Here is a 22,132-nt window from a genome sequence, read left to right as displayed (position 1 = left end):
TGTGAGTCAGGGCTAAACTAGGCGAAGGAGGAGTAGTCGCAAGTAAGGAAAGGTGGAAGTGGTAACAGCCAAGCAGATATTGGCTGAGCTTACAACCTCTACATCATCTTTAGACCAAGTTATTTTAACCAAAATCATTGTAAAGGTGAAATTGCACTCTTTGTACAAAAATTCACCAAAGCATTTTTCTTTACAGAACTACTTACTTAACACTGTCCCAACTGCACTTCTAACATTTATAACTAAAATAAAGCTTGGCCAATAATTCTGGGTTCATTATATATGTAATCAACCAAGCTCTAAAAGCGCATTGTACTATGCAATACTTTTAGTTCCAACTTGAAACAAATGTCCTATTATCCGCATCAAATTGCTATATGAAGATTATGTACTTGTTTGCCAAGAATCCTCAGACACGTAGCCCTGTGAGCTAAGAAATACCCTGTAAGTAAGCAGATTGCAATGGCTTGGGGGTAGATTCTGGCTATATTTATATGGATAACACTCTGTTAACCCTTCAATTCCTCAGAGGTAAGGTGAGCTTGTTCATCCTTTTTAGATGCTTTATGTATTCTTTATTTTGATTTTTTATTCTAAAAATGATTGTGCATTTAAAAGAGCAATCATTTATATTTTTGTTATTATGTATTTGTATTTTAGTCAAATATTGAAACTCACTGTCCTTTCCTGTAGTTAAGACTTGTGTGTCTATGATAAAGGATATTATTTGTGCCAAAGAAATTCTCTTTTCCAAGAACTAGCTTGTCCACCAGGTCACAGTGCCAATGGCAGGTATGGGTCACCGGTGGCTTAACTTCTGTATTCAAGGAGCAGAATGCATTAAGAGCATAAACATGGGAACTTGTTACTGCATAAATTCACATAAGCAACCAAGCACCTGGGATTGTAGAGAACTATAGAACTTTATCAAGGAGTATTAGTTATGCTAAATATAAAATGTTAATCTTATGTCAAAATATATATTAGAATATAAATGTTTCACAGCTTTACAAAAAAATGGGGATTTATGTTCCAAAAAAAAATAACGTAAGCTGACACAATAGTAAATGTACTTAACAAAAATTCTAACAAACTGCAAGAAATATAAAAACTAAACTTCACTCTAGTGCTCCAATTGAGCATCTGGACAATAGACTATGCCAATGCTCTGCTTAAAGTATTCTGGTTAGCTGCACAAAAGGCTATATAAGATATTTAGCCTGGGATTTAGACAGAACTTTCGTAACACCTCTTCAAATATTTAGTATAACAGACGCCTAAAAAACTCCTGCACATAAGAAAGATTATTGCATTACTTGTGCCCTAAAGAGCATGGTACTGAATATATATTTTTAAATATGCTGTGAAAGAATTTGCCACATACAGAGCTGTGTTTTGAAACCAAAACAGTAATACCATCAGTCAGTGTATATATTACCAAACATATTAATGTTTCAGATTACATGATATTCATATAATGCATGTGCATTATTTTAAAACAGTTTCAAGACACGGGGCTACCTCTTAGCCTACTATGGCGCCAAGGAAACGTTAAAAAGAAGTTCTGCATTGAGTTTGCAGAAGTGAATTAATTTTCACATTCTGTGCTACGCTCGCTATGCAAGTGCTGAGTCAGCTCGCTTCATTTATGTGACCTGCTTTTGTAATCCCTTTATTAATATTATGAAAATAGCTTTCCTCTCCCATTTGAAGAGATCAATAGAAAACCACAGTACAGAAAATACATTAGCTCTCCGAGGTCTCTGTTAGGATTATTTGCATCAATACAAAATGAATTAATCATAGGCTTATTTGAATAATCAGTCACACATTCACTTTCTCACTGAGTTGGAAGCTCTGGTTCATTTCCTTTGTAGAATTCTTTGTTCCTTGTGTCTAGAGCATATTGACTATTACTGATTTCAGCAATTCCCTTTTTCGGACATACCTCAAAGTCTCTATGTTTATTTTTCTTGTTGGTTTTACATATTGTATTTTTAGTCAACAATAATTGTTGTTTGTATTTTTTCACATCTAAGCTTATAAAATGCTCATTTTTACAAGGCAGCGGGGGGCTGTGCAATACAATAATAATAATAATAATAATAATAATAATAATAATACATATTCAGAGAGGCTGTTCAAAAATTTTAGAACTAAAATAGAATGTGTTTTCTTAGGTAATTAGGTTACTACTTTATATTCTGCCACTGAAGATATCATCAGATCATTGGAACTCAACTTGTTGATTATTTTTGGCGATCATCAGCTTATTACTATAAGGAATCCACCTACCTACAGTTAAGGGGCTCAGTTAAGCAGTACAATCATGGCGCACTTTTTTATTTTATTTTATCAATAAAACCTCAGGTCGTCATTCATTTGAGGAACATAAAATATGTAATTCCACCAGATTATAGTAATGAATTATAGCACTGTGTTCTACGTACATATTCTGAAATAACATCTTGATTAGTACAAAGCAGTGTTTCCCAGCATACCTTATGTACCTCCTAACAATGTATGTTTTCAGGATATCTTTAGGTAAGAACAGTATATAAGGAACAGCCATGATTCCAGTAAAGAAAAACATGCAATTTATTAAGGATTTATGTTGAAACGTCAGCTGTATTTATTTGGAGTTTTTTCCTTTAATCTTCCATTTCCTACTCATAACTCCATGTAAAGTAGGTGAAATTAAACTGCAGTTCTTCTGCCAACTCCTTGACGCTTATAGCCCAGGTAGATGTGCAAGGTCTTAATACAACTGCCATTTGTTTTAAGATAACGGGAATTTAAATGAATAGAAAGAAAAATTAGGATTGCTATGTTTGAAACTGGATACTGCTATGGTGGGGGTAGTGAAGATCAAGATACACATAAAGGCTTTGGCTGGTCCCCAAAAATCTTAAAGACAGACAGTTGTAGTAAAAGATCTAGAAAACTTTCAGGAGAGCCAAGTCAAAAAAAGTATTCAACCAGCAGATTAATTAATCCATGTGTTACAAAGGCAAATTAGAATTTACATCAGTTCCAGTTCCTGGTAGCCAGAGGTTACACCAATGGACCTCTTCCCACCTACCTAGGGACTTGAAGGTGGGCAAATAGGTAGGTGGTCTCTTTTTCTTTTACGTTAGAGGGCACAGAATATGACTCAATCCCAAACAGTTAAACGCTAAAAACAAAACCAAAAAAATTTATTTGCAATCCCTTGCAATGAAAATGTTAAAACACTTTATCTTTTCTTTCCACTAAAGACATATCTAAAATCTTAATACAAATCACCAGATGTAAATACAAAGCAAGGAGAAGCATTCCCTTGTAATTTTCCCTTCCCCAACTTCCTTTATGGAATCACTTCTCGGCTCCTCACAATCATTATGAATGAGCAAGAGGTTATTTAAACTGTACATGTTATTTTGCTAACCAGGGACATAAAGTGGTATAACTAAATAAAGGTCACTGAGATAAAAATATAGCTGAAGGAAGAAGGCTTAGCAGTGTATAGCCATGTGATTTCTTTTAACGTTTATCTTTGATTATTAAAAGCTTTCAGAATGTCTCTGACTTTTAATTTCAAAACCTTTTTTTTTCCATTGTGGTCAAAGTACTTTAATCATAAAGTTCTGGTGGTAGCTTAAAAGAACCAATCAATTTATTACAAACTATGTACAGACTTCTTACGTAACCTTTTCCAAACAATATGTAATTATTATAAACATAAAAAATATATGTATTTCTGTAATTACTTACAGGTTTACCAAATCTTTATCAAATAGTATATCATATCTGTTTTTTTCCTTGCATTGTATTTATGTAAATGGTACATGTATATTAGAGGCACTTGAAACCCGAAGAGTTGTCTTGCGTGCTTGCACTCTAATTATACTCTAATCTGCTATGAATAAATTGAAGCTATTAGTATAATATATAATAAAAATAACACCCCGTCCCCAGCCATCATATGCACTTTAATGCACAGGATAGCTGTGAGGTCTCTTTGAATTTACACAGTGTTTCAATTGAATAATCCTATATGCATTCACCTTTTGCTCACCCTAACTAATTTTATTGTGGCCACGTGTTTGGCCACATCTACATGCACGTGATACGCTTGGCAAATGCTCCAGACAGGGGTCTAACTGCACATGTGCAGAATATGAGAATTTCACTTATTGGTTGCTCCCAGCAGCCAATCAATGGCAAGAAATGGCAGATCAGGTAGGGAGTAGGAAACAGCAGAATCATGTACAAATCATGTACAAAATCATACATGCTGTCTCTCCATGCACAGTTAATGAATTATGCTATTCATCATTGTTTTTAGTATATGATAAAAGGGTAACCTTAATGTATAAAAGTTATTACTAAAAAACATACATGAACAATGTTAAGTGAATAGTTTATGCTCAGCAAAAAAACTTAAACATAGGTATATTCTATATTAATTAGCGTCATTGATAGAAGTATAATCTAACATAATCATGGTGTGGCATTATTAGTTGTTAATTTACAAGTTGGCAAATATATTTTATGGTTGTCTGATAAAGAGAAATTATATCTAAGAGAAGTTAATCACAATTTGTAAATCTATCTAGAGGTGTACTTTAAATACTTGGAGCGATAATATCTCTAGTTATAGCACAGTGTAATTTGAAGGCAGTACTGACACACTTAATTTAGCAGTTTATTTTCAAACATGGCATTTTAACATTAATTCCCCATCAATAATTCTTGAAGGAGCTGAAGGGCAATTGTATTGACTCATCTGCAACATCTAGTTTGGGCTCTAAAGGGAAGAAAAGAATTACTATGGAGACTCTGCTTTCTAAGGTTTAGTATATAGAAACAGTATTGTACTCTAATATGTATGTATATATATATATATATATATATATATATATATATATATATATATATATATATATATCTTAGTATCTCACAAAAGTGAGTACACCCCTCACATTTTTATAAATATTTTATTATATCTTTTCATGTGACAACATTGAAGAAATGACACTCTGCTACAATGTAAAGTATGGAGTGTACAGCCTTTATAACAGTGTAAATTTGGTTTTCCCATTAAAATAACTCAATAAACAGCCATTCATTTCTAAACCTTAGCAATAAAAGGGAGTACACCCCTAAGTGGAAATGTTCAAATTGGGCCCAATTAGCCATTTTCCCGCCCAAGTCTCAGGTCTCTAAGGTGTGAATGGGGAGCAGATGTGTTCATTTTGGTGTTATCACTCTCTCACTCTCTCATACTGGTCACTGGAAGTTCAACAAGGCACCTCATGGCAAAGAACTCTCTGAGGATCTGAAGAAAATAATTGTTGCTCTACATAAAGATGGCTTAGGCTATAAGAAGATTGCCAAGACCCTGAAACTGAGCTGCAGCACGGCAGGCAAGACCATACAGCGGTTTCACAGGACAGGTTCAACTCAGAACAGGCCTCGTCAATTTGAGTGCATGTGCTCAGCGTCATATCCAGAGGTTGTCTTTGGGAATTAGACGTATGAGTGCTGCCAGCATTGCTGCAGAGGTTGAAGGGGTGGGGGGGTCAGCCTGTCAGTGCTCAGACCATACACCGCACACTGCATGGTCTGCATGGCTGTTGTCCCAGAAGGAATCCTCTTCTAAAGATGATGCACAAGAAAGTCCATAAACAGTTTGCTAAAGACAAGCAGACTAAGGACATGGATTACTAGAACCATGTCCTGCAGTCCAATGAGACTAAAATAAATGTATTTGGTTCAAATGGTGTCAAGCGTGTGTGGCGGCAACCAGGTGAGGAGTACAAAGACAAGTGTGCCTACAGTCAAGCATGGTGGTGGGAATGTCATGGTCTGGGCCTGCATGAATGCTGCCGGCACTGGGGAGTTACAGTTCATTAAGGGAACCATGAATGCCAACATGTACTGTGACATACTGAAGCAGATCATGATCCCCTCCCTTCGGAGACTGGGCCGCAGGGCAGTATTCCAATATGATAAAGACCACAAACACAACTCTGAAGTTTGCTAGAGAGCATTTGGATGATCCAGAAGAGGATTGAGCAAATGTCATATGGTCAGATGAAACCAAGGTAGAACTTTTTGGTAGAAACTCAACTCGTCGTGTTTGGAGGAGAAAGAATGCTGAGTTGCATCCAAAGAACACCATACCTACGGTGAAGCATGGGGGTGGAAACATCATGCCTTGGGGCTGTTTTCCTGCAAAGGGACCAGGACGACTGATCCGTCTAAAGGAAAGAATGAATGGGGCCATGTATCGTGAGATTTTGAGTGAAAACCTCCTTCCATCAGCAAGGGCATTGAAGATGAAACGTGGCTGGGTCTTTCAGCATGACAATGATCCCAAACACACCGCCCGGGAAGCGAAGGAGTGGCTTCGTAAGAAGCATTTCAAGGTCCTGGAGTGGCCTAGCCAGTCTCCAGATCTCAACCCCATAGAAAACCTTTGGAGGGAGTTGAAAGTCCGTGTTGCCCAGCGACAGCCCCAAAACATCACTGCTCTAGAGGAGATCTGCATGGAGGAATGGTCCAAAATACCAGCAACAGTGTGTGAAAACCTTGTGAAGACTTACAGAAAACGTTTGACCTCTGTGATTGCCAACAAAGGGTATATAACAAAGTATTGATATGAACTTTTGTTATTGACCAAATACTTACCGTATTTGCTCGATTATAAGACGACCCCCCAAAATCTGAATATTAATTTATGAAAAAAAGAAAAAGCCTGAATATAAGACGACTCTATAGGAAAAAAGTTTTACCAGTAAATGTTAATTCATGTAAACTATGTGAACAATTGTTTGTTAATAAAAGCTTCGACTGAGAAAAATATTTTGTTTTTGTTTTTATTTCCTTTTTTTCAACCTGCCCCCCAGTTATGCACATCTGCCCTCAGGCTTGCCACTCTGCCCCAGAAATGCCTTATACTAGACTTGTGCATTCGTCTTCGGGCGAACATGAAAACGAACACGAAGAGTGCGTTTTCGTGTTCCTTCGGAAGACACGCCGAAGAGAAGACAGCGGCGGTAAAACGTAGGTGAAGATGAAGACACACACCATGAAGATCGTCTTCGTCTACCACTCTCCCCGGTCCCTTCCCCTTCTAACTTACCTTGGCATCGCGGCAGTTCACGGAAGTGGAAATCCGCAGGTTCGCCGTCACGGGTTACAGGGCAGTGCGAATGAGCCTATTGGTCGCCTACAGGGACCTCCTCTGGCATCAACCAATTGGTTGATGCCAGAGGAAGACCCTGCAGGTGACCAATAGGCTCACTCGCACGGCCTTTGTAACCGCTGACAGCGAACCTATGGAGTTCCGCTCCCGTTAACCCCTTCGATGCTGCGTTAGATAATGGGAGCGGAAATCCGTAGGTTAAAGGGCCGTGCAAGCGACCAATAGGCTCACTCGCACGGCCCCTTAACCCTTTAAGGTTAAGGAGCCTAAAGTTAAAAGTTAACCCCTAATGAAAGTTAAAAAGTTAACCCCAATGCTGCAGCTTACCCGGCAGATCCCACTGGTCTCCCTGTTCTATCAGTTAAATGTCCGTACAAGCAACTTTATTGGTCGTTCGTACGGACATTTAACTGATAGAACAGGGAGACCAGTGGGATCTCCCGGGTAAGTTGCAGCATTGGGGTTTTAAAAGTCTGTACGAGCGACCAACAGAGTCGCTCGTACAGACTTTTAAAACCCCAATGCTGCAACTTACCCTGCAGATGCCTCTGGTCTCCCTGTTCTATCAGTTAAATGTCCGTACGAGCAACCAATAAAGTCGCTCGTACGGACATTTAACTGATAGAACAGGGAGACCAGTGGGATCTGCCGGGTAAGTTACGGCACCAGGAGTTTAGCAGTCTGTACGAGTGACCCTATTGGTCGCCAGCAGGGGGCTCGTCTGCCATCAACCATTGGCAGACGAGCCCCCTGCTGACGACCAATAGAGTTGCTCATACGGACATTCTGCCTCCAGAATTGCCTTATACCCCTATATGCCACTCTGGCATTTAGGGGGTTAAAAGGCATATTATGAGGCAGAGTGCATAAGGCATTTCAGGAGGCAGAGTGGCGCATAGAGGGTTAAAAGGCATTTCACAGAGCACTGCCTCCAGAAATGCCTTATGCCCTCCCCCCCCATTTAACACTCCCTCCCCCTCCCTCCTCCAGATTTACCGGTGCTTCTGAGTCCCCGGTGCTTAGTCCGGGCTGCGTGTAGAGCTCTATGCGCTTCAGCGGACGTTGTCTACGTGAATCGCATAGAGCTCTACACGCTGCCCGGACTAAGCACCGGGGACTCAGAAGCACCGGTAAGTTGGGGAAGGGGAATAACACAGGAGGATCCAGGTCCCCTGCATCTGAGTCCCCGGTGCTTAGTCCGGGCAGCGTGTAGAGCTCTACGCGATTCGCTTAGACAACTTCCGTTTGAGCGGAAATGGAATATCTTCGTAGGCACGCAGAGGCCGTTTATTACTCCCATTACTCTTTAGTTCCAACAGCATGTTGTCTTGTGTAAGTTTAAAAGGCTAACTGATGATTAGAAAAAACATTTGCAATTGTGTTAACACAGCTTAAAAATTCCCTTATTTTTCCCCAAACTTGTGAAGGGTAGTGTATATAGTGTGTGTATATATATATATACCATATTGGCCCAAATATAGGCCGAAGTTCCGGGCACCAGGCAGACAACCTCTGCTGCTGCCGGCACTTCCGCCGGGGCTTCTATGACGGAGAAGCCCTGGCGGAAGTGGCGAGCAGCGGCAGTGGTTGTCTACATGGATCGCGCAGACATCCACTGGCTGCCCCCTCTAGACACCAGGGAGTCTGGGGATGCTTTGGTAAGTCTGGGGGGAAGAGCAGAGTGGCATTTCTAGGGGGCAGATTGGCATTTCTAGGGGGGCATAAAGCATATTGGGGGGCAGACTGTCATATCTAGGGGACATCGGGGCATATCAGGGGGAATAAAGCATATCAGGGGGCATAAAGCATATCAGGGGAGCAGAGTGGCATATCTGGGAGACATAAAGCATATCTGGGGGCAGAGTGGCATATCTATAAGTAAGGTGGAGACCTTAAAATGGCTATTGGTTTTCCAAATTTCTGTTTGTATATAACCTATGCTGACTATGCTTCATAATAGATACCAAAATGTTAAAATACATGTTTTCCTGTTCATTAGGTAAAATACTGTTTTACTATTCTACTCATGTGAACTTTTTCTTTAAAAATAAAATTTTACTTTAAAATAGCACAAAACTTTAAGGGTGTGGCCTATAATCTGGTGCCAATACGGTATATATATTATATACAGAGACTGTGCTGGCTAAAGTTTATAGGATTTTCTGTGACAAAATACTTGGTTGTTTGCTAGACTGCGAGGAAAGCATTAAAAGGACGCTCCACTGGTCAAAAATATTTGCACAGCAAATAGCTGACTGACAGGGCAAATGGAAAAACGCATATGAGGGTATTCTGCAGAAATACATTTAAAAAATGTACAAATTAAATTTGCATCATGCTAAGAATTGGATCTGTGAGTGTGTTAGTGACCTTGATAAAGGGAATTTATTTTCTTGCTAGCATTAGCAATACGTCAACAAAGCTGCACATTAGAAGTAGCTTCACAATATTGATTGGTCCTTATCACAATTGAGCTGCACCACACACATAAACATCTGCACCCAGTTGATAATTACGGTTAAATATGTGTGTACTCTTCCCTCGCTGAAAGTTGAGACGAACAAATAGATACATCATTCAATATCTGTCCAAATATGCCCCTATAAAATGATGATCACGTGATTTAGGCAAAGGTAAAGAAGATCCACCCTATGCAAACATTGTTTGAGAGGGACTGCCCAAAGATGAAAATTCCCCAAAATTTGAAAGAAAAAAACATTATAAAAAAATTACTCCAAGACACCCGCCACACCTAACAGAGTTCATTCTTTGCTCTTGCCTCTGCCAGCTACAAAAGGACATATTCATGTTAAATGTAATCTTGTTAATCTTGAGCAGGGTCATGAATGGTTGGAACACCCAGTTGCTTTAGAGGTTTGTGTAGCAAAGGTAACAGCTGAAGGGCTCACCACCATCTTTCCCTGTAATCTGGCTACAGAACCATGTATGCTTATCATTTTACCTCAGGCATTCGTGCACAAGGACAACATAGATCAAGCAGGGAAAAAGTGATCACTCAAGAGAGTTTTTGTTTTAGAATATTAGGTGTGTGGCTCCTGAATAAGCCAGCAGGAAAAAAAAAAGAGGAACCTCTTCTCCTATGGGGATCAGTAAGCAAGCCCTTTCTCTTTTCAAGGACAATGATTCCCTCCTTCCAACCTGTTCTGGGTCCTCTTTTACTCACTAAAATTATAAAACTTTTTTTAAAATGTGATAAACAGTACTCAGGCTAAATAGACCTAAGATGCAATATTTTGTATTTTCATTATTACCTAGACCTTTCTAACCATTTTTTGAGACACGTAATTTATCTAATTAAAATATTTTGTTTTGTGTCAAGGAACTTTTGTAAATGTATTAAACATTAATCCAATCCGGGCATGTAAATACATATGTTCAACCGCAGTATTAAGGTTTCAAGTTGGACTCTAATGCCAATCTGATACTTTAAAACAAATTCACATATTTCTGTGATTTGTGGTGTTGTTTTTTTGTCTAATTCAGCATTTTAAATAATTCATTCTTGTTATCTCCACTGGAGCTCTTTATGCTAAGGCATATAGCGTAATTTCCATACCATAACACTTACCAGTGTGCAAGTGACCTTTTCTCCTGCATAGTTGTTCATCTTGTGTATTTTTATAATCTTACTAATTTGTTTCATAATTAATGTGGTCTTATCAAAACATGAGGTTAATTAGATATGTGCCATTTGTATCACTTAAGTAATAAGTTCCAAACAAGTTAGTTAACATATATTTTTCTCGGAGCACAAACAGAACCAAAACGTAAATATAATGAGTATTATAACATTTATAGATGACTTCCTAGGCATTACACTAGAATTTATTATTCGATTTAAAATATATTTCTTCCTTTTATATTTATTTTTATTGCATTGTACTGGAGAACTGGTAGTTTGATACCAGAATTTACTGCCCCTTCTATGACTAGAGCTAATTTCCCCCTTGTATTACTGGAGTAAATGCTAGAGTTCATTTACCCTTTAAGAGACTTTACTATGATCTCCAAAATATCACTATTTTCTATAGAGCCTTATTTGAAACATTCTGCTAATTTATATACTTATAGTCTATACTAGACTTGGGCGCCAGCCAACTCTTCATGTTTGTATTCGTGTTCGTCTTCGGGGGGGGGTGGAATCTTCGTATTCTGTGAAAATTTGCCCGTTCCTGTGTTCGGTTTGGGCGAATATTCGTTTACATTCTTCGTGTTCGTTTTTTTTGCAGAAGGGGTTAATACGGGGTTGACACGGTATGGACTACGCAGCACCTTTGGCACCAGGATTTTAAATGTCCGGACAAGCAACTCTATTGGCCACCTGCAGGGGGCTCTTCTGCCATCAACCAATGAAGTATACCTGTACTTCATTGGTTGATGGCAGACGAGCCCCCTTCTGGCAACCAATAGAGTCGCTCGTACAGACTTTTAAAATCCTGGTGCCGTAACTTGTCCGGGAGAGACCACTGAATGATGAAGAGAAGATATATCCACAAACACCACACCTTCTCTACAGTATACATTTTGTGGATTAGTGATCAGAACTGCTGTAAACCAAGGCCAGGATCAAATTCTGCAAAGTCTTCTGGTGGTTATTTAGATTTGTAGAAACCTTAGATCATGCTATCACCACATTTAAAAGATAACCTTTAATAATATGTTCCATAAACCCCAAACTGGGGAAAATTGTAATTAATCACTTCAAATAAACAAACTGAAAAAAAAAATCATTCCACAGCAAAATAATAAGGTGCTGCACAAAAAAACAAGTTAACATTTCCACTGGTCATAATAAATCAATAAGCTAACTAAAAGGTTTCCACCATGATCTAATGATCTAATAACACAACTGAGATTTCTACACTGTTAGATGTTGGTACTTGTACTAATGTACTAACTTATCAAAAAACTGCAGATACCCTTACAATTTGTTAGGAAGAAAATGTTATACCTAAACATTTAGTTACATTTTACTCCTAGTTCATTCAATTAATAAAATTAATTGTGTATATGTTGGCATAATTGATCATGAAAATTCAAGTGATGTATTCATCTGATGTTAAGGTTTATTTCTCACTGTCTTATTGAATGCTGTGCAGAGTTGTCTTGGGATTCAGTCATTGACTCTATTCGCAATAAAGCCTTTTTCAGTTCATTCAACTGTATTCATAAACCTCTCTCAAGCATCCCTAGCAACGCCCTAGGTGTGACGGGGAAGCGACCTATTTCAATCTACTAGGCAATGGGTAGGAGTGGCAAACCATTTAAAACCCCTGCCTCTGGCTTTCAGCAATCATTTGCCACTGATGAAGTTGATGCTCTGGTTGGTGAAAAGAGTGTCAGGCGCTGTTCTCTTCCTCTTTGTTTGCCAGCTACTGGCTCCAGGACTTTAGATAGATTTTTAAAATTGTCCAACATTGCAGCCTGGACAAGTGCTGACTACTGGTGGATCCTGGCACTGACTCCCCCATTACGGCCTTATGGGTGATAATTTTTATTTGGAAGCTTGGCAAGGGCATAGTCGATTGTGCACCAGGATGACCGTAAACACATAAAGCACACCCAAAAAAAGACACGCACATGTTTGTTGAGTGCAAATATATTGTCCACAGCTTTATTAACAATTTACATTTTTATCAAAAGTCATTGTCAAAACAGGCCATTACAATTGAACAACAATAACATTTGTCTCCACAATAAACAATGACAATGACACCCAATTTATGAATAATATTAACCATATGAACATTGGCACCACCACATACCAAGTGCCACCAATTGAACCAAATAACCAATGTAGGGGCATACCAAGACACCCGAGGTTCTGAGCCACAGGCCAGCTCGAAACATAACATACTAATTTGAACCAAGTCAAATTAGTTATAACAAACAAAAACCCATTGTACCAAACAACTTTTTCCAAAACTATCCCTGCCTTTAGCAAACGACCAATATAGGGGCATACCAGGATACCCTTACACCACCAAAGGTTCTGAGCCACAGGCCAGTTTGATTCCACACAGACTAACTCAAACCAAGTCAAATTAGTCACACCAAACCAAAAACACACTGTACCAAACCAATCTTCCAAATTATCCCTGCCGCTATGACAAAACGGGGAAAAAACACCACTGAAAAAACACCGCCGTAAAATGGAGGGCGGGTAGGACAACACAGGTCTGGGAAAAAAGTTAGTGAATCTCATACAAAATGGTTCCCCTTTACATACCCATCAACCTTAACCCCACTCATAACAACCTGAACAAATCAATTTAAATTACTCCTTCAAGCCCACTCACAAGCTCTGTCAAGGCCCACTCTGCATAAGCTGCACTGTTCCTTGGGCTTCATTCCACCAGTGTGTACCTAACAGCAGCAATTATTTTGTTTTTATTTTGTAACAGCATAATCTAAGGTTTTTTCAGTTTATTTTTGGTTTACCCATACTCATGCTTTTCACCTATTAGAGCTATCTTTGGTGTGGTTATTTAGATTTGTAGTTCAACAACAAATAACTGCATATCACATATCTAGCAGTTCCTTATATTTAGCCCTTTGAAACAGGCAAACTACAAATAAAGAAATTGACAAATTCATTTGTTTTCATGTTACACCAGAGCAGCTGTTGCAAAGTGTATATAATGTATGGAAATTTATCAGTCTTTTTTTGTTAGATCTGATACCTACAAGTATGGTTGGATTTTTTATTTAGTCCACTGTATTAAATAAAAGTGGCAAAAACCTACTAAGGAAAGAATAAATCCTACAGGCAGTGGTGACTAAAGACCAGTTCTTACGCATCAGCCAGACAGCTAAACTGATCACCAGCTGTGGTATAAACTGCTTGTACAATCCATTGGAACAGCCTGAAAAAAAACAAAGCAAACTGTCTGCTGAAGTCACATTGCCCTTAAGGCACAAGAAAATACGATGAAATACGATGAAAGGAGCAAGCGGAAGTGTAGTCAAGTAACAGTCCTGGGTTGGTACCAGCAGTAGAGGTACCTGAGTTAGTCTGTCCAATGGATGTGCAGTATGCTGTCCACCCTCCTGCTCCACCAATCAGAAGTCCTGTAGCTCAGCAACCAAGACCTGGTTGTGATGCACGCAAATCTCCTTGATACTCATATTGTGATCATGGGATGCATACTATAGACCATTTTCAATGGAACAGCTTCAATAGCCAAGAAGCAAAAGCCATCAGTACTCAGACTGAAATATTGATTCAAATACTAACTAGGAGAGGGCTTCAGAAAATGCAGCTAAACCTTAGCCAAGACATTTTCAGCAGGAAGAGTTGATAAGGCCCTTACATGTTCTCTCCTGACTGATACATGCATAACCATGTTTACTGTCTTGCACTAGATGGTATAATGCTACTCCTAATTCACTCATATTTTCATTTTTGTATGTTTTACGTGTGGCTTGCCGTATGGCTGTATTTTCATATATCTGTCAAACAGATCCTCAAATGTAAAATTGAAGTTAAATTTCTCATTTCAAAGTATCAAAGGCTTAAAGAACAAAGCCTTGCTAAGTGTAAGTAATAATAATAATAAGGTGGCAGAGTAACTGTAAACTTCTTGGCAGATTATTGCTGCTAAAAAGGTAATCATTTTTACTACAGGTTATGGAAGTTCCAAACAAAGGGTAGTTTAATGGATATGTGTAAAAAACGTGAGAAAAACCAGTATAGGGAATAGGATAGTGAATGGTAGGAATAATCAACCTTAATGACTTTCCTTGTGTATCTGGAACCACAGCTGCAACCCTTAAGCAACACTCTCCGGGTGTTGAAGTAATACAGCAAAAGGTCCACTAGGGGGCGCTCGTGTGTTCCATTCAATGAAAAATAAAACAGAGAAAGAAAAAAAAAAAAATTTATAGTGTAGGAGTAAAACAGTGTGTAATGCCCTGCGTATCGCAGATTTCCCACTCACAGTGTGTTGATGGGGTTCAGTGCGTCGTAGAGATGGCCTTGAGGTCCATATACAGGGATATATACCGAGGAAACAAACCAGAAAAGAATCCAATAGTGTATTATGTATATAGCGCTAGATACGCAACAAGTGGAGATATACTTACACTTAAATAAGTGACAAGATGCCCGTAATTTCTGGCGATGATCTGGTCACATCCGTGTATTCTTCTGGTTTGAGGGGTCCAATAGTTGGATACCAATGTGTGTGTGGTGTATAGAAACCGCCACTATCCACATAGAAGGTATGTAAAGAGAAATATTTTATTCTTAATTAGCAGCCAGCCGGATCCATCTCAGCTGCAGCTTTAAAAAGTTTTTTAAAAATAACATAAAAAGTACTGGTACAAATAAAAATACTGATACAAATAAAAAATATATCATAAAAGTCCTTAAAAAAGTCACTCTACGCGTTTCGCCGTGTGCGGCTTCATCAGGAGAAAATACTCCTGATGAAGCCGCACACGGCGAAACGCGTAGAGTGACTTTTTTAAGGACTTTTATGATATATTTTTTATTTGTATCAGTATTTTTATTTGTACCAGTACTTTTTATGTTATTTTTAAAAAACTTTTTAAAGCTGCAGCTGAGATGGATCCGGCTGGCTGCTAATTAAGAATAAAATATTTCTCTTTACATACCTTCTATGTGGATAGTGGCGGTTTCTATACACCACACACACATTGGTATCCAACTATTGGACCCCTCAAACCAGAAGAATACACGGATGTGACCAGATCATCGCCAGAAATTACGGGCATCTTGTCACTTATTTAAGTGTAAGTATATCTCCACTTGTTGCGTATCTAGCGCTATATACATAATACACTATTGGATTCTTTTCTGGTTTGTTTCCTCGGTATATATCCCTGTATATGGACCTCAAGGCCATCTCTACGACGCACTGAACCCCATCAACACACTGTGAGTGGGAAATCTGCGATACGCAGGGCATTACACACTGTTTTACTCCTACACTATAAATTTTTTTTTTTTTTCTTTCTCTGTTTTATTTTTCATTGAATGGAACACACGAGCGCCCCCTAGTGGACCTTTTGCTAGTTTAATGGATGTCAGAAGTAGGGATTTTTTTTCCCTCAGGCAAGGAAGGGGGTATTGTGACGGACCGACCAGGGACCTCAGGTTGTCCCTCTCTGCCAAGAGCGACTTCTCCCTTCAGGACAATAATTCCCCGCAATCCGTAGGCAATATCCCCAAGCAAAGTAAAGGGATATCGCTATCCAGTACCCAAATAACCAGGCAAGACTAGTCTTTAGGTACAACAAGAGGAGAACTGATTTATTTTAGACACAGACGGCTGGATATATCCAGCAAAACAGACATTAACAAGATACACATTGTCTTGATTAGATTATCTCCCAGACCTTAGTGTGCTGTGTGTAAACAGTTAGGAAATAAGGAAATAATAAAATACATTTTTACACACAAAAGGATAACATGGCACTCTTTACCAGGGCCCATAGTCTGTAGTAAGGAGGCTGGCACTCAGTCCCCTCCAGGAGCCCATGGCACGAAGGCTTCCATGACAGGTATTTTTTTGTATACATTGTACAGCCAACACACTGTATTTGCAGCATGCTCACACTGTTTGGTAGGCCTCATATTATACATTTGTATTATTTGAGCCTGAGACTAGCTTAGCGCACCGACATTTTTTCTTTTCCCTGTTTGCACATATTTGAGGTTGTTGGCTCCTCATTAGTCTGGTTGCAGCTTGCTGTCCAGGGGTTAAATGGGAGGAGGTTTAATTGCACCTCCCCCAACACATTAATTTGGTTTTGGTAGCAGTATAAACTGCTTTGTGTGCCCACTATGTAGGAGGTGAGAGTAGGTTCTCACCCTATTGAGAGTGTGCCTTGACGTGGCGGGTGAGCTTAATTATGCTTTGGCCAATTCATATAACCAAAACCTCTCATTTATATTATGTTTATATATTTGTTGCCAACTTTATTAGGGTGAGAAGCGCAGACAGTATTTTGTTTTTTGTATACATTGTACAGCCAACACACTGTATTTGCAGCATGCTCACACTGTTTGGTAGGCCTCATATTATACATTTGTATTATTTGAGCCTGAGACTAGCTTAGCGCACCGACATTTTTTCTTTTCCCTGTTTGCACATATTTGAGGTTGTTGGCTCCTCATTAGTCTGGTTGCAGCTTGCTGTCCAGGGGTTAAATGGGAGGAGGTTTAATTGCACCTCCCCCAACACATTAATTTGGTTTTGGTAGCAGTATAAACTGCTTTGTGTGCCCACTATGTAGGAGGTGAGAGTAGGTTCTCACCCTATTGAGAGTGTGCCTTGACGTGGCGGGTGAGCTTAATTATGCTTTGGCCAATTCATATAACCAAAACCTCTCATTTATATTATGTTTATATATTTGTTGCCAACTTTATTAGGGTGAGAAGCGCAGACAGTATTTTGTTTTTTGTTTTTTGTTTTTTGTATACATTGTACAGCCAACACACTGTATTTGCAGCATGCTCACACTGTTTGGTAGGCCTCATATTATACATTTGTATTATTTGAGCCTGAGACTAGCTTAGCTCACCGACATTTTTTCTTTTCCCTGTTTGCACATATTGGAGAATATACCCCTAGATTATTACTATCAATAGGGTGTTCTGGGGACATCCTTTTAATTGCAAAGGCCAAGGTAAGATACTGGGAGTAAGAGATAGATAGTAAGAAAATGAATAGAGAAAGATATATGGGAGAGATAATGAGGAGGAGAGAGAGGGGGGAAGATAATGTGATGGGAAAAAGGGGCAGAGGTAATGAGATGGATATTATGTAATAGATCATAAGAAAATTGAGAGATAAAGACAAATATATAGGGAAAGATAATGAACAGGAGAGAGAAAGGGGGGTGGAGAAAAGGGGAAGATAATGAGAAAGGAGAGATGGGGAGAAAGGGTAGAGATTAGAAGGACAGAAGTAAAGAGAAAATGGAGAGAATGAGAAAGGAGAATAAAAGTGAAGTGGAGGCAGACATAAAAGATAAAGGGAAAAGCTAGGGAGAAAATGTAGAGATAGAGTGAAATAGGAGGGGGATAAAGTGAAATAGGAGGAGAGATTAAGTGAAATAGAAGGAGAGGAAAAGTGAAATAGGATGACAAATAAAGATAAATTGGAGAGGTGAAATAAAGAAAAAGAAGGTATAGGGAGAGATAGTGAAGAGGAGAAAGAGATTGAAGGGGGAGATGATGAGAAAGAGGAAGAAGAGAGGTAAAAAGAAATGGAGATAAAGAGGAATTCAATAGGTATGGAGAAATGGGAGAGATAAAGAGGAGGAAGTGAGAAAGAGAAAAAAGGAGATATGAGATAAAGAGAAATGGGAGATAATGAGAAGTGGAGCAAAGAAAAGGGCAGAGATAAAAGATAAAGCGGGGATAAAAATGAGGTAACTTGAAAGATGAGAGATTATGAGAAAGAGGAGAGATAATGTCATGCTCTAACCCAGGCTGCGGAGCTGCATGTTTCTGTTTGTTCCTGTTTTGCTACAGTTTTTCTATTTTGCTGCAATCCATTCCTGGATTTCCTTATGCTCTGTTCTGATCTTCTATTCCTTGCTTCTAGTTCTGCTCTTTGCTTCAGCTCTGTTTCCTTTATAAGTTGTGCCCCACCCGTTATGTTTTTCTCAGTCTGCAGTCTACAGGTATGTCTCTCTGATATGTGTTTGGATTTCATGTTTAGTTTGTTTAGTACCTCTATAGGCAGGGTTTAGCGTTAGGACCCACCGTATATTGGAGTACTTTGGTGACGCATACTATGCCCATATGATATGACAGTATCTCCAATTGTTATCTTGTAGTCCTAGGCTAGTTCCTGTATTTATGTGTGTCAGTTAGTGATGTAACCTGTATCCCCGGTAGAGGGGTGTCCTGTCCTGAAACCCCCGGGAAAGAGGGGTGTCCTGTCCTGTTCATGTCGGATCTTGAGTATTCCTAGTCTTGTTTCCTGTTGTGCTCTGTATTATGTATGTTTTGTCTCGTTATCTTTCTTGCTTGGTCTCCCTGTCCCTTGATTAAATTTTAATTTCATTTTTGCAACATGTGTTTTTAAACAACAAATTTCATTTCCCGGCAAGTCATCTTAGATAAAGTTTGGCATTTTTTGATTCCTAAACTATATTCTGGAGCATTCCTAAAGGAGGAGGTCCTTGACACCTGGACTCACCTTTCACCTACAGCAGCACCATCCCAAGGTTAAGGAAAAATTCCCCACACAATTTTTGCAGGATCAACACCACCAGTAACAAAAGCACTGCACCAATTTATACACACATCCAGCAAAGCGCTATGGGACTCCAAATATTGGACCGGTGTGATTAATTGATCCCTTAGAGTAAGGAAGGTGATATGGCAGCAGCATAATGTGATGTAACCCTGTCTCCCAGGACCAGTCCAGGTTGGAAGGGAGCTTTCTGAAGAATTCTGAACCGGTACAAGGAGACAAGTGGTGGCAGTTGTTGACCAGGACCCCTAGAGGGAGGGTTCTGTTGCAGTTGTGACCACTGGAACCCATGTAGTTACACCATTGATTATACATAATAATAAAATGTCTGGTTTTGTCACCAATATTTATTTATGAATGAAAAATTATACTGTATGATAGAAGATAATTTAAAAAATGTACTTGTCCACAAATTAAAGGTTTGGCAGGTACCTGTCTTACTCAGGACCAGGTACAGACTAGTCTTGTCACCAATACTTATCAATGAAGATGAAGAATAATATATGATAAGATAAAAAGATAATAAAAAATAGTGTGTTTTGCGTCAAATAAAGTGGTAAGACATGTCTGATGCAGTCCCTGTAAGAGGGATATAAATTAAATACATACAGTACAGTAGTGCACTTCTCCAATCCACACCAGTATATTTTATGCACTAAAATAAACAATTCTTAGTTTCTAAATTAACTTGCAGTATTGTATATGAACAGTAAGCATCAATCAAGTCTCGCACTTCAACTCTCATCAGTCTGTAACTGCTAAGTTAAAATGGCATCAGCACACTTTTATATCTAATGCCTGTCCCGTCCAATTGTAAAAGCTGATTGGACAGATTCAAAAAAGTAAGGAGAAACTCCCACAAGTTGTTGGATCCATCAAGCACAGCCATAATCATCAATGGGACCGCTTCTCATTGTTTTACTACTTCAGTCAATTATATGTACCGTCCCACACACAAGTCCATACAACTCGACCTCATTGAGCGCCGAAATGGCTTGTAATGGTAGCAGCTACATGAATACACAAATCCTAATAACGTTTTTTGCAAGGGTTTTTATTTTCTAATATATACCCTTTGCTGTTATCGTCACAGAAACTGCAGCACACCTTAATTATTTAACCCCTTCAGGACCGGCGTTCGCGTACTGCATCTTCCCTTGAAGACCGCAGTTTTTTTAAAATACTTTAATACCGTGCTCGTGATTCGCTTCAAAGCGATCACGTGCACGGAATTGAGGGGGGAGTGGCTGCTACAGATCGCTGGGGACATCATCGGTGACGTACCTGGTACGTCCCGGTCTGGCGGTAACGTATGACCAGGAATTACCAGGTACGTCCTGGGCTTGAAGCATCACTTGTGTCATACAGTATTTGAGTTCAATGTGGATGTATTTAGGTCAGTAGACTACTTTGTTAATATTCCCCTATCTTGCTCAAGGTTCATATGGTTCCTTGATTAGAATGTCCCATTAATCCAAATCACAAGGTTACAAATCAAACTAACTTCAGACTCTCATTCTACATCCACCAAAAATATCAGGCAAGGATTCTACCGTGAGTTCTCCTCAAATATTTTCACTTTTTTTGAGTATGCATATCTGAAATTTCCTATCACTCAGCGATATGAACAGGGTGGAATAAACAAAAAAAAGCCAATATCAAGTTAAAAATCAGAAATGTGTGTGGCAGAAAATAAATTGAATTTGCGCCAGAGGAATTGTTTGTTTGTACGAAGGCTGTTGATGATCAAGTCTCAAAAAACAGACAACTGAAAATTTACATAAATATTCTGTTAGTCTATTTCTCATTAATTTTCTTTTTGCAATGCTTTATATCCTTGGATGTTCCGAACATTGCAGCTGAATGCAGAATATAAAATGATTTTAATCTTCGTTACTTGTAGGTTCAGTAACCATAACAACACGGCAAAGTATTTCATATTCATATCATTTCCATCAGACTAATTTTTTTGTACACAGAGTTTCTGATTGCTGTTCAGTTCAACCTTTTTGCTACGGAGAGTGGGATATTAAGTTAATTTGACATCATTTAGAGTAATAGGCATGATGGCTTATTTATTATATTTCTAATATATATATATATATATATGTGTATATATATATATGTATATAAAACATCCCAAGTGCAAACATTTCAAGGATAACTGGAGCGTGATACTTTAGTACTACTTAGTAAGTACTTAGAAATGTTGATTCCAGAAGAGACAAGACATTTTCCCTATTGATACCCTTCCAATTTACAGATTCATACATATATAAGTATACTGCTTTGCCTGTATCAAGTGGTGGAAAAATACCAAAGGCTGAGCATGATGACTCCCTGATGGGAGCCAGATGGTGCAGGAGTGAAAAGGGAGACTTTCCAGGAGTGAATAAGCAACCAAAATGTTGTTTTCTTTTATAAGACAGAAATTTGAATTAAAACAAAACAATTAATAGCCATAGAAGTCAACCATAAAGAATGTGATCATGCATGCGGCTTCGGAACACGCTGTACTGAACTCCGGAGTCCGCGGTCTGGTATAATATAGCTAATGCGCCATTTTTGGAACAAAAGAAAGTAGCACCAGGATCTGGCATATCTATGCGATTCCTTTCAAAACTGTAATTGGCGATGCAAAAGTGAAGTTTATTCTACTTTGTTTGCGGGTAATAACCTGTCT

Source organism: Sceloporus occidentalis, unplaced genomic scaffold (genome assembly GCF_023333645.1).
Source record: "Sceloporus occidentalis isolate IW3139 unplaced genomic scaffold, rSceOcc1.0.p SCAF_135, whole genome shotgun sequence".
Lineage (NCBI taxonomy): Eukaryota > Metazoa > Chordata > Lepidosauria > Squamata > Phrynosomatidae > Sceloporus > Sceloporus occidentalis.
Note: the sequence above shows the minus strand (reverse complement) of the source record.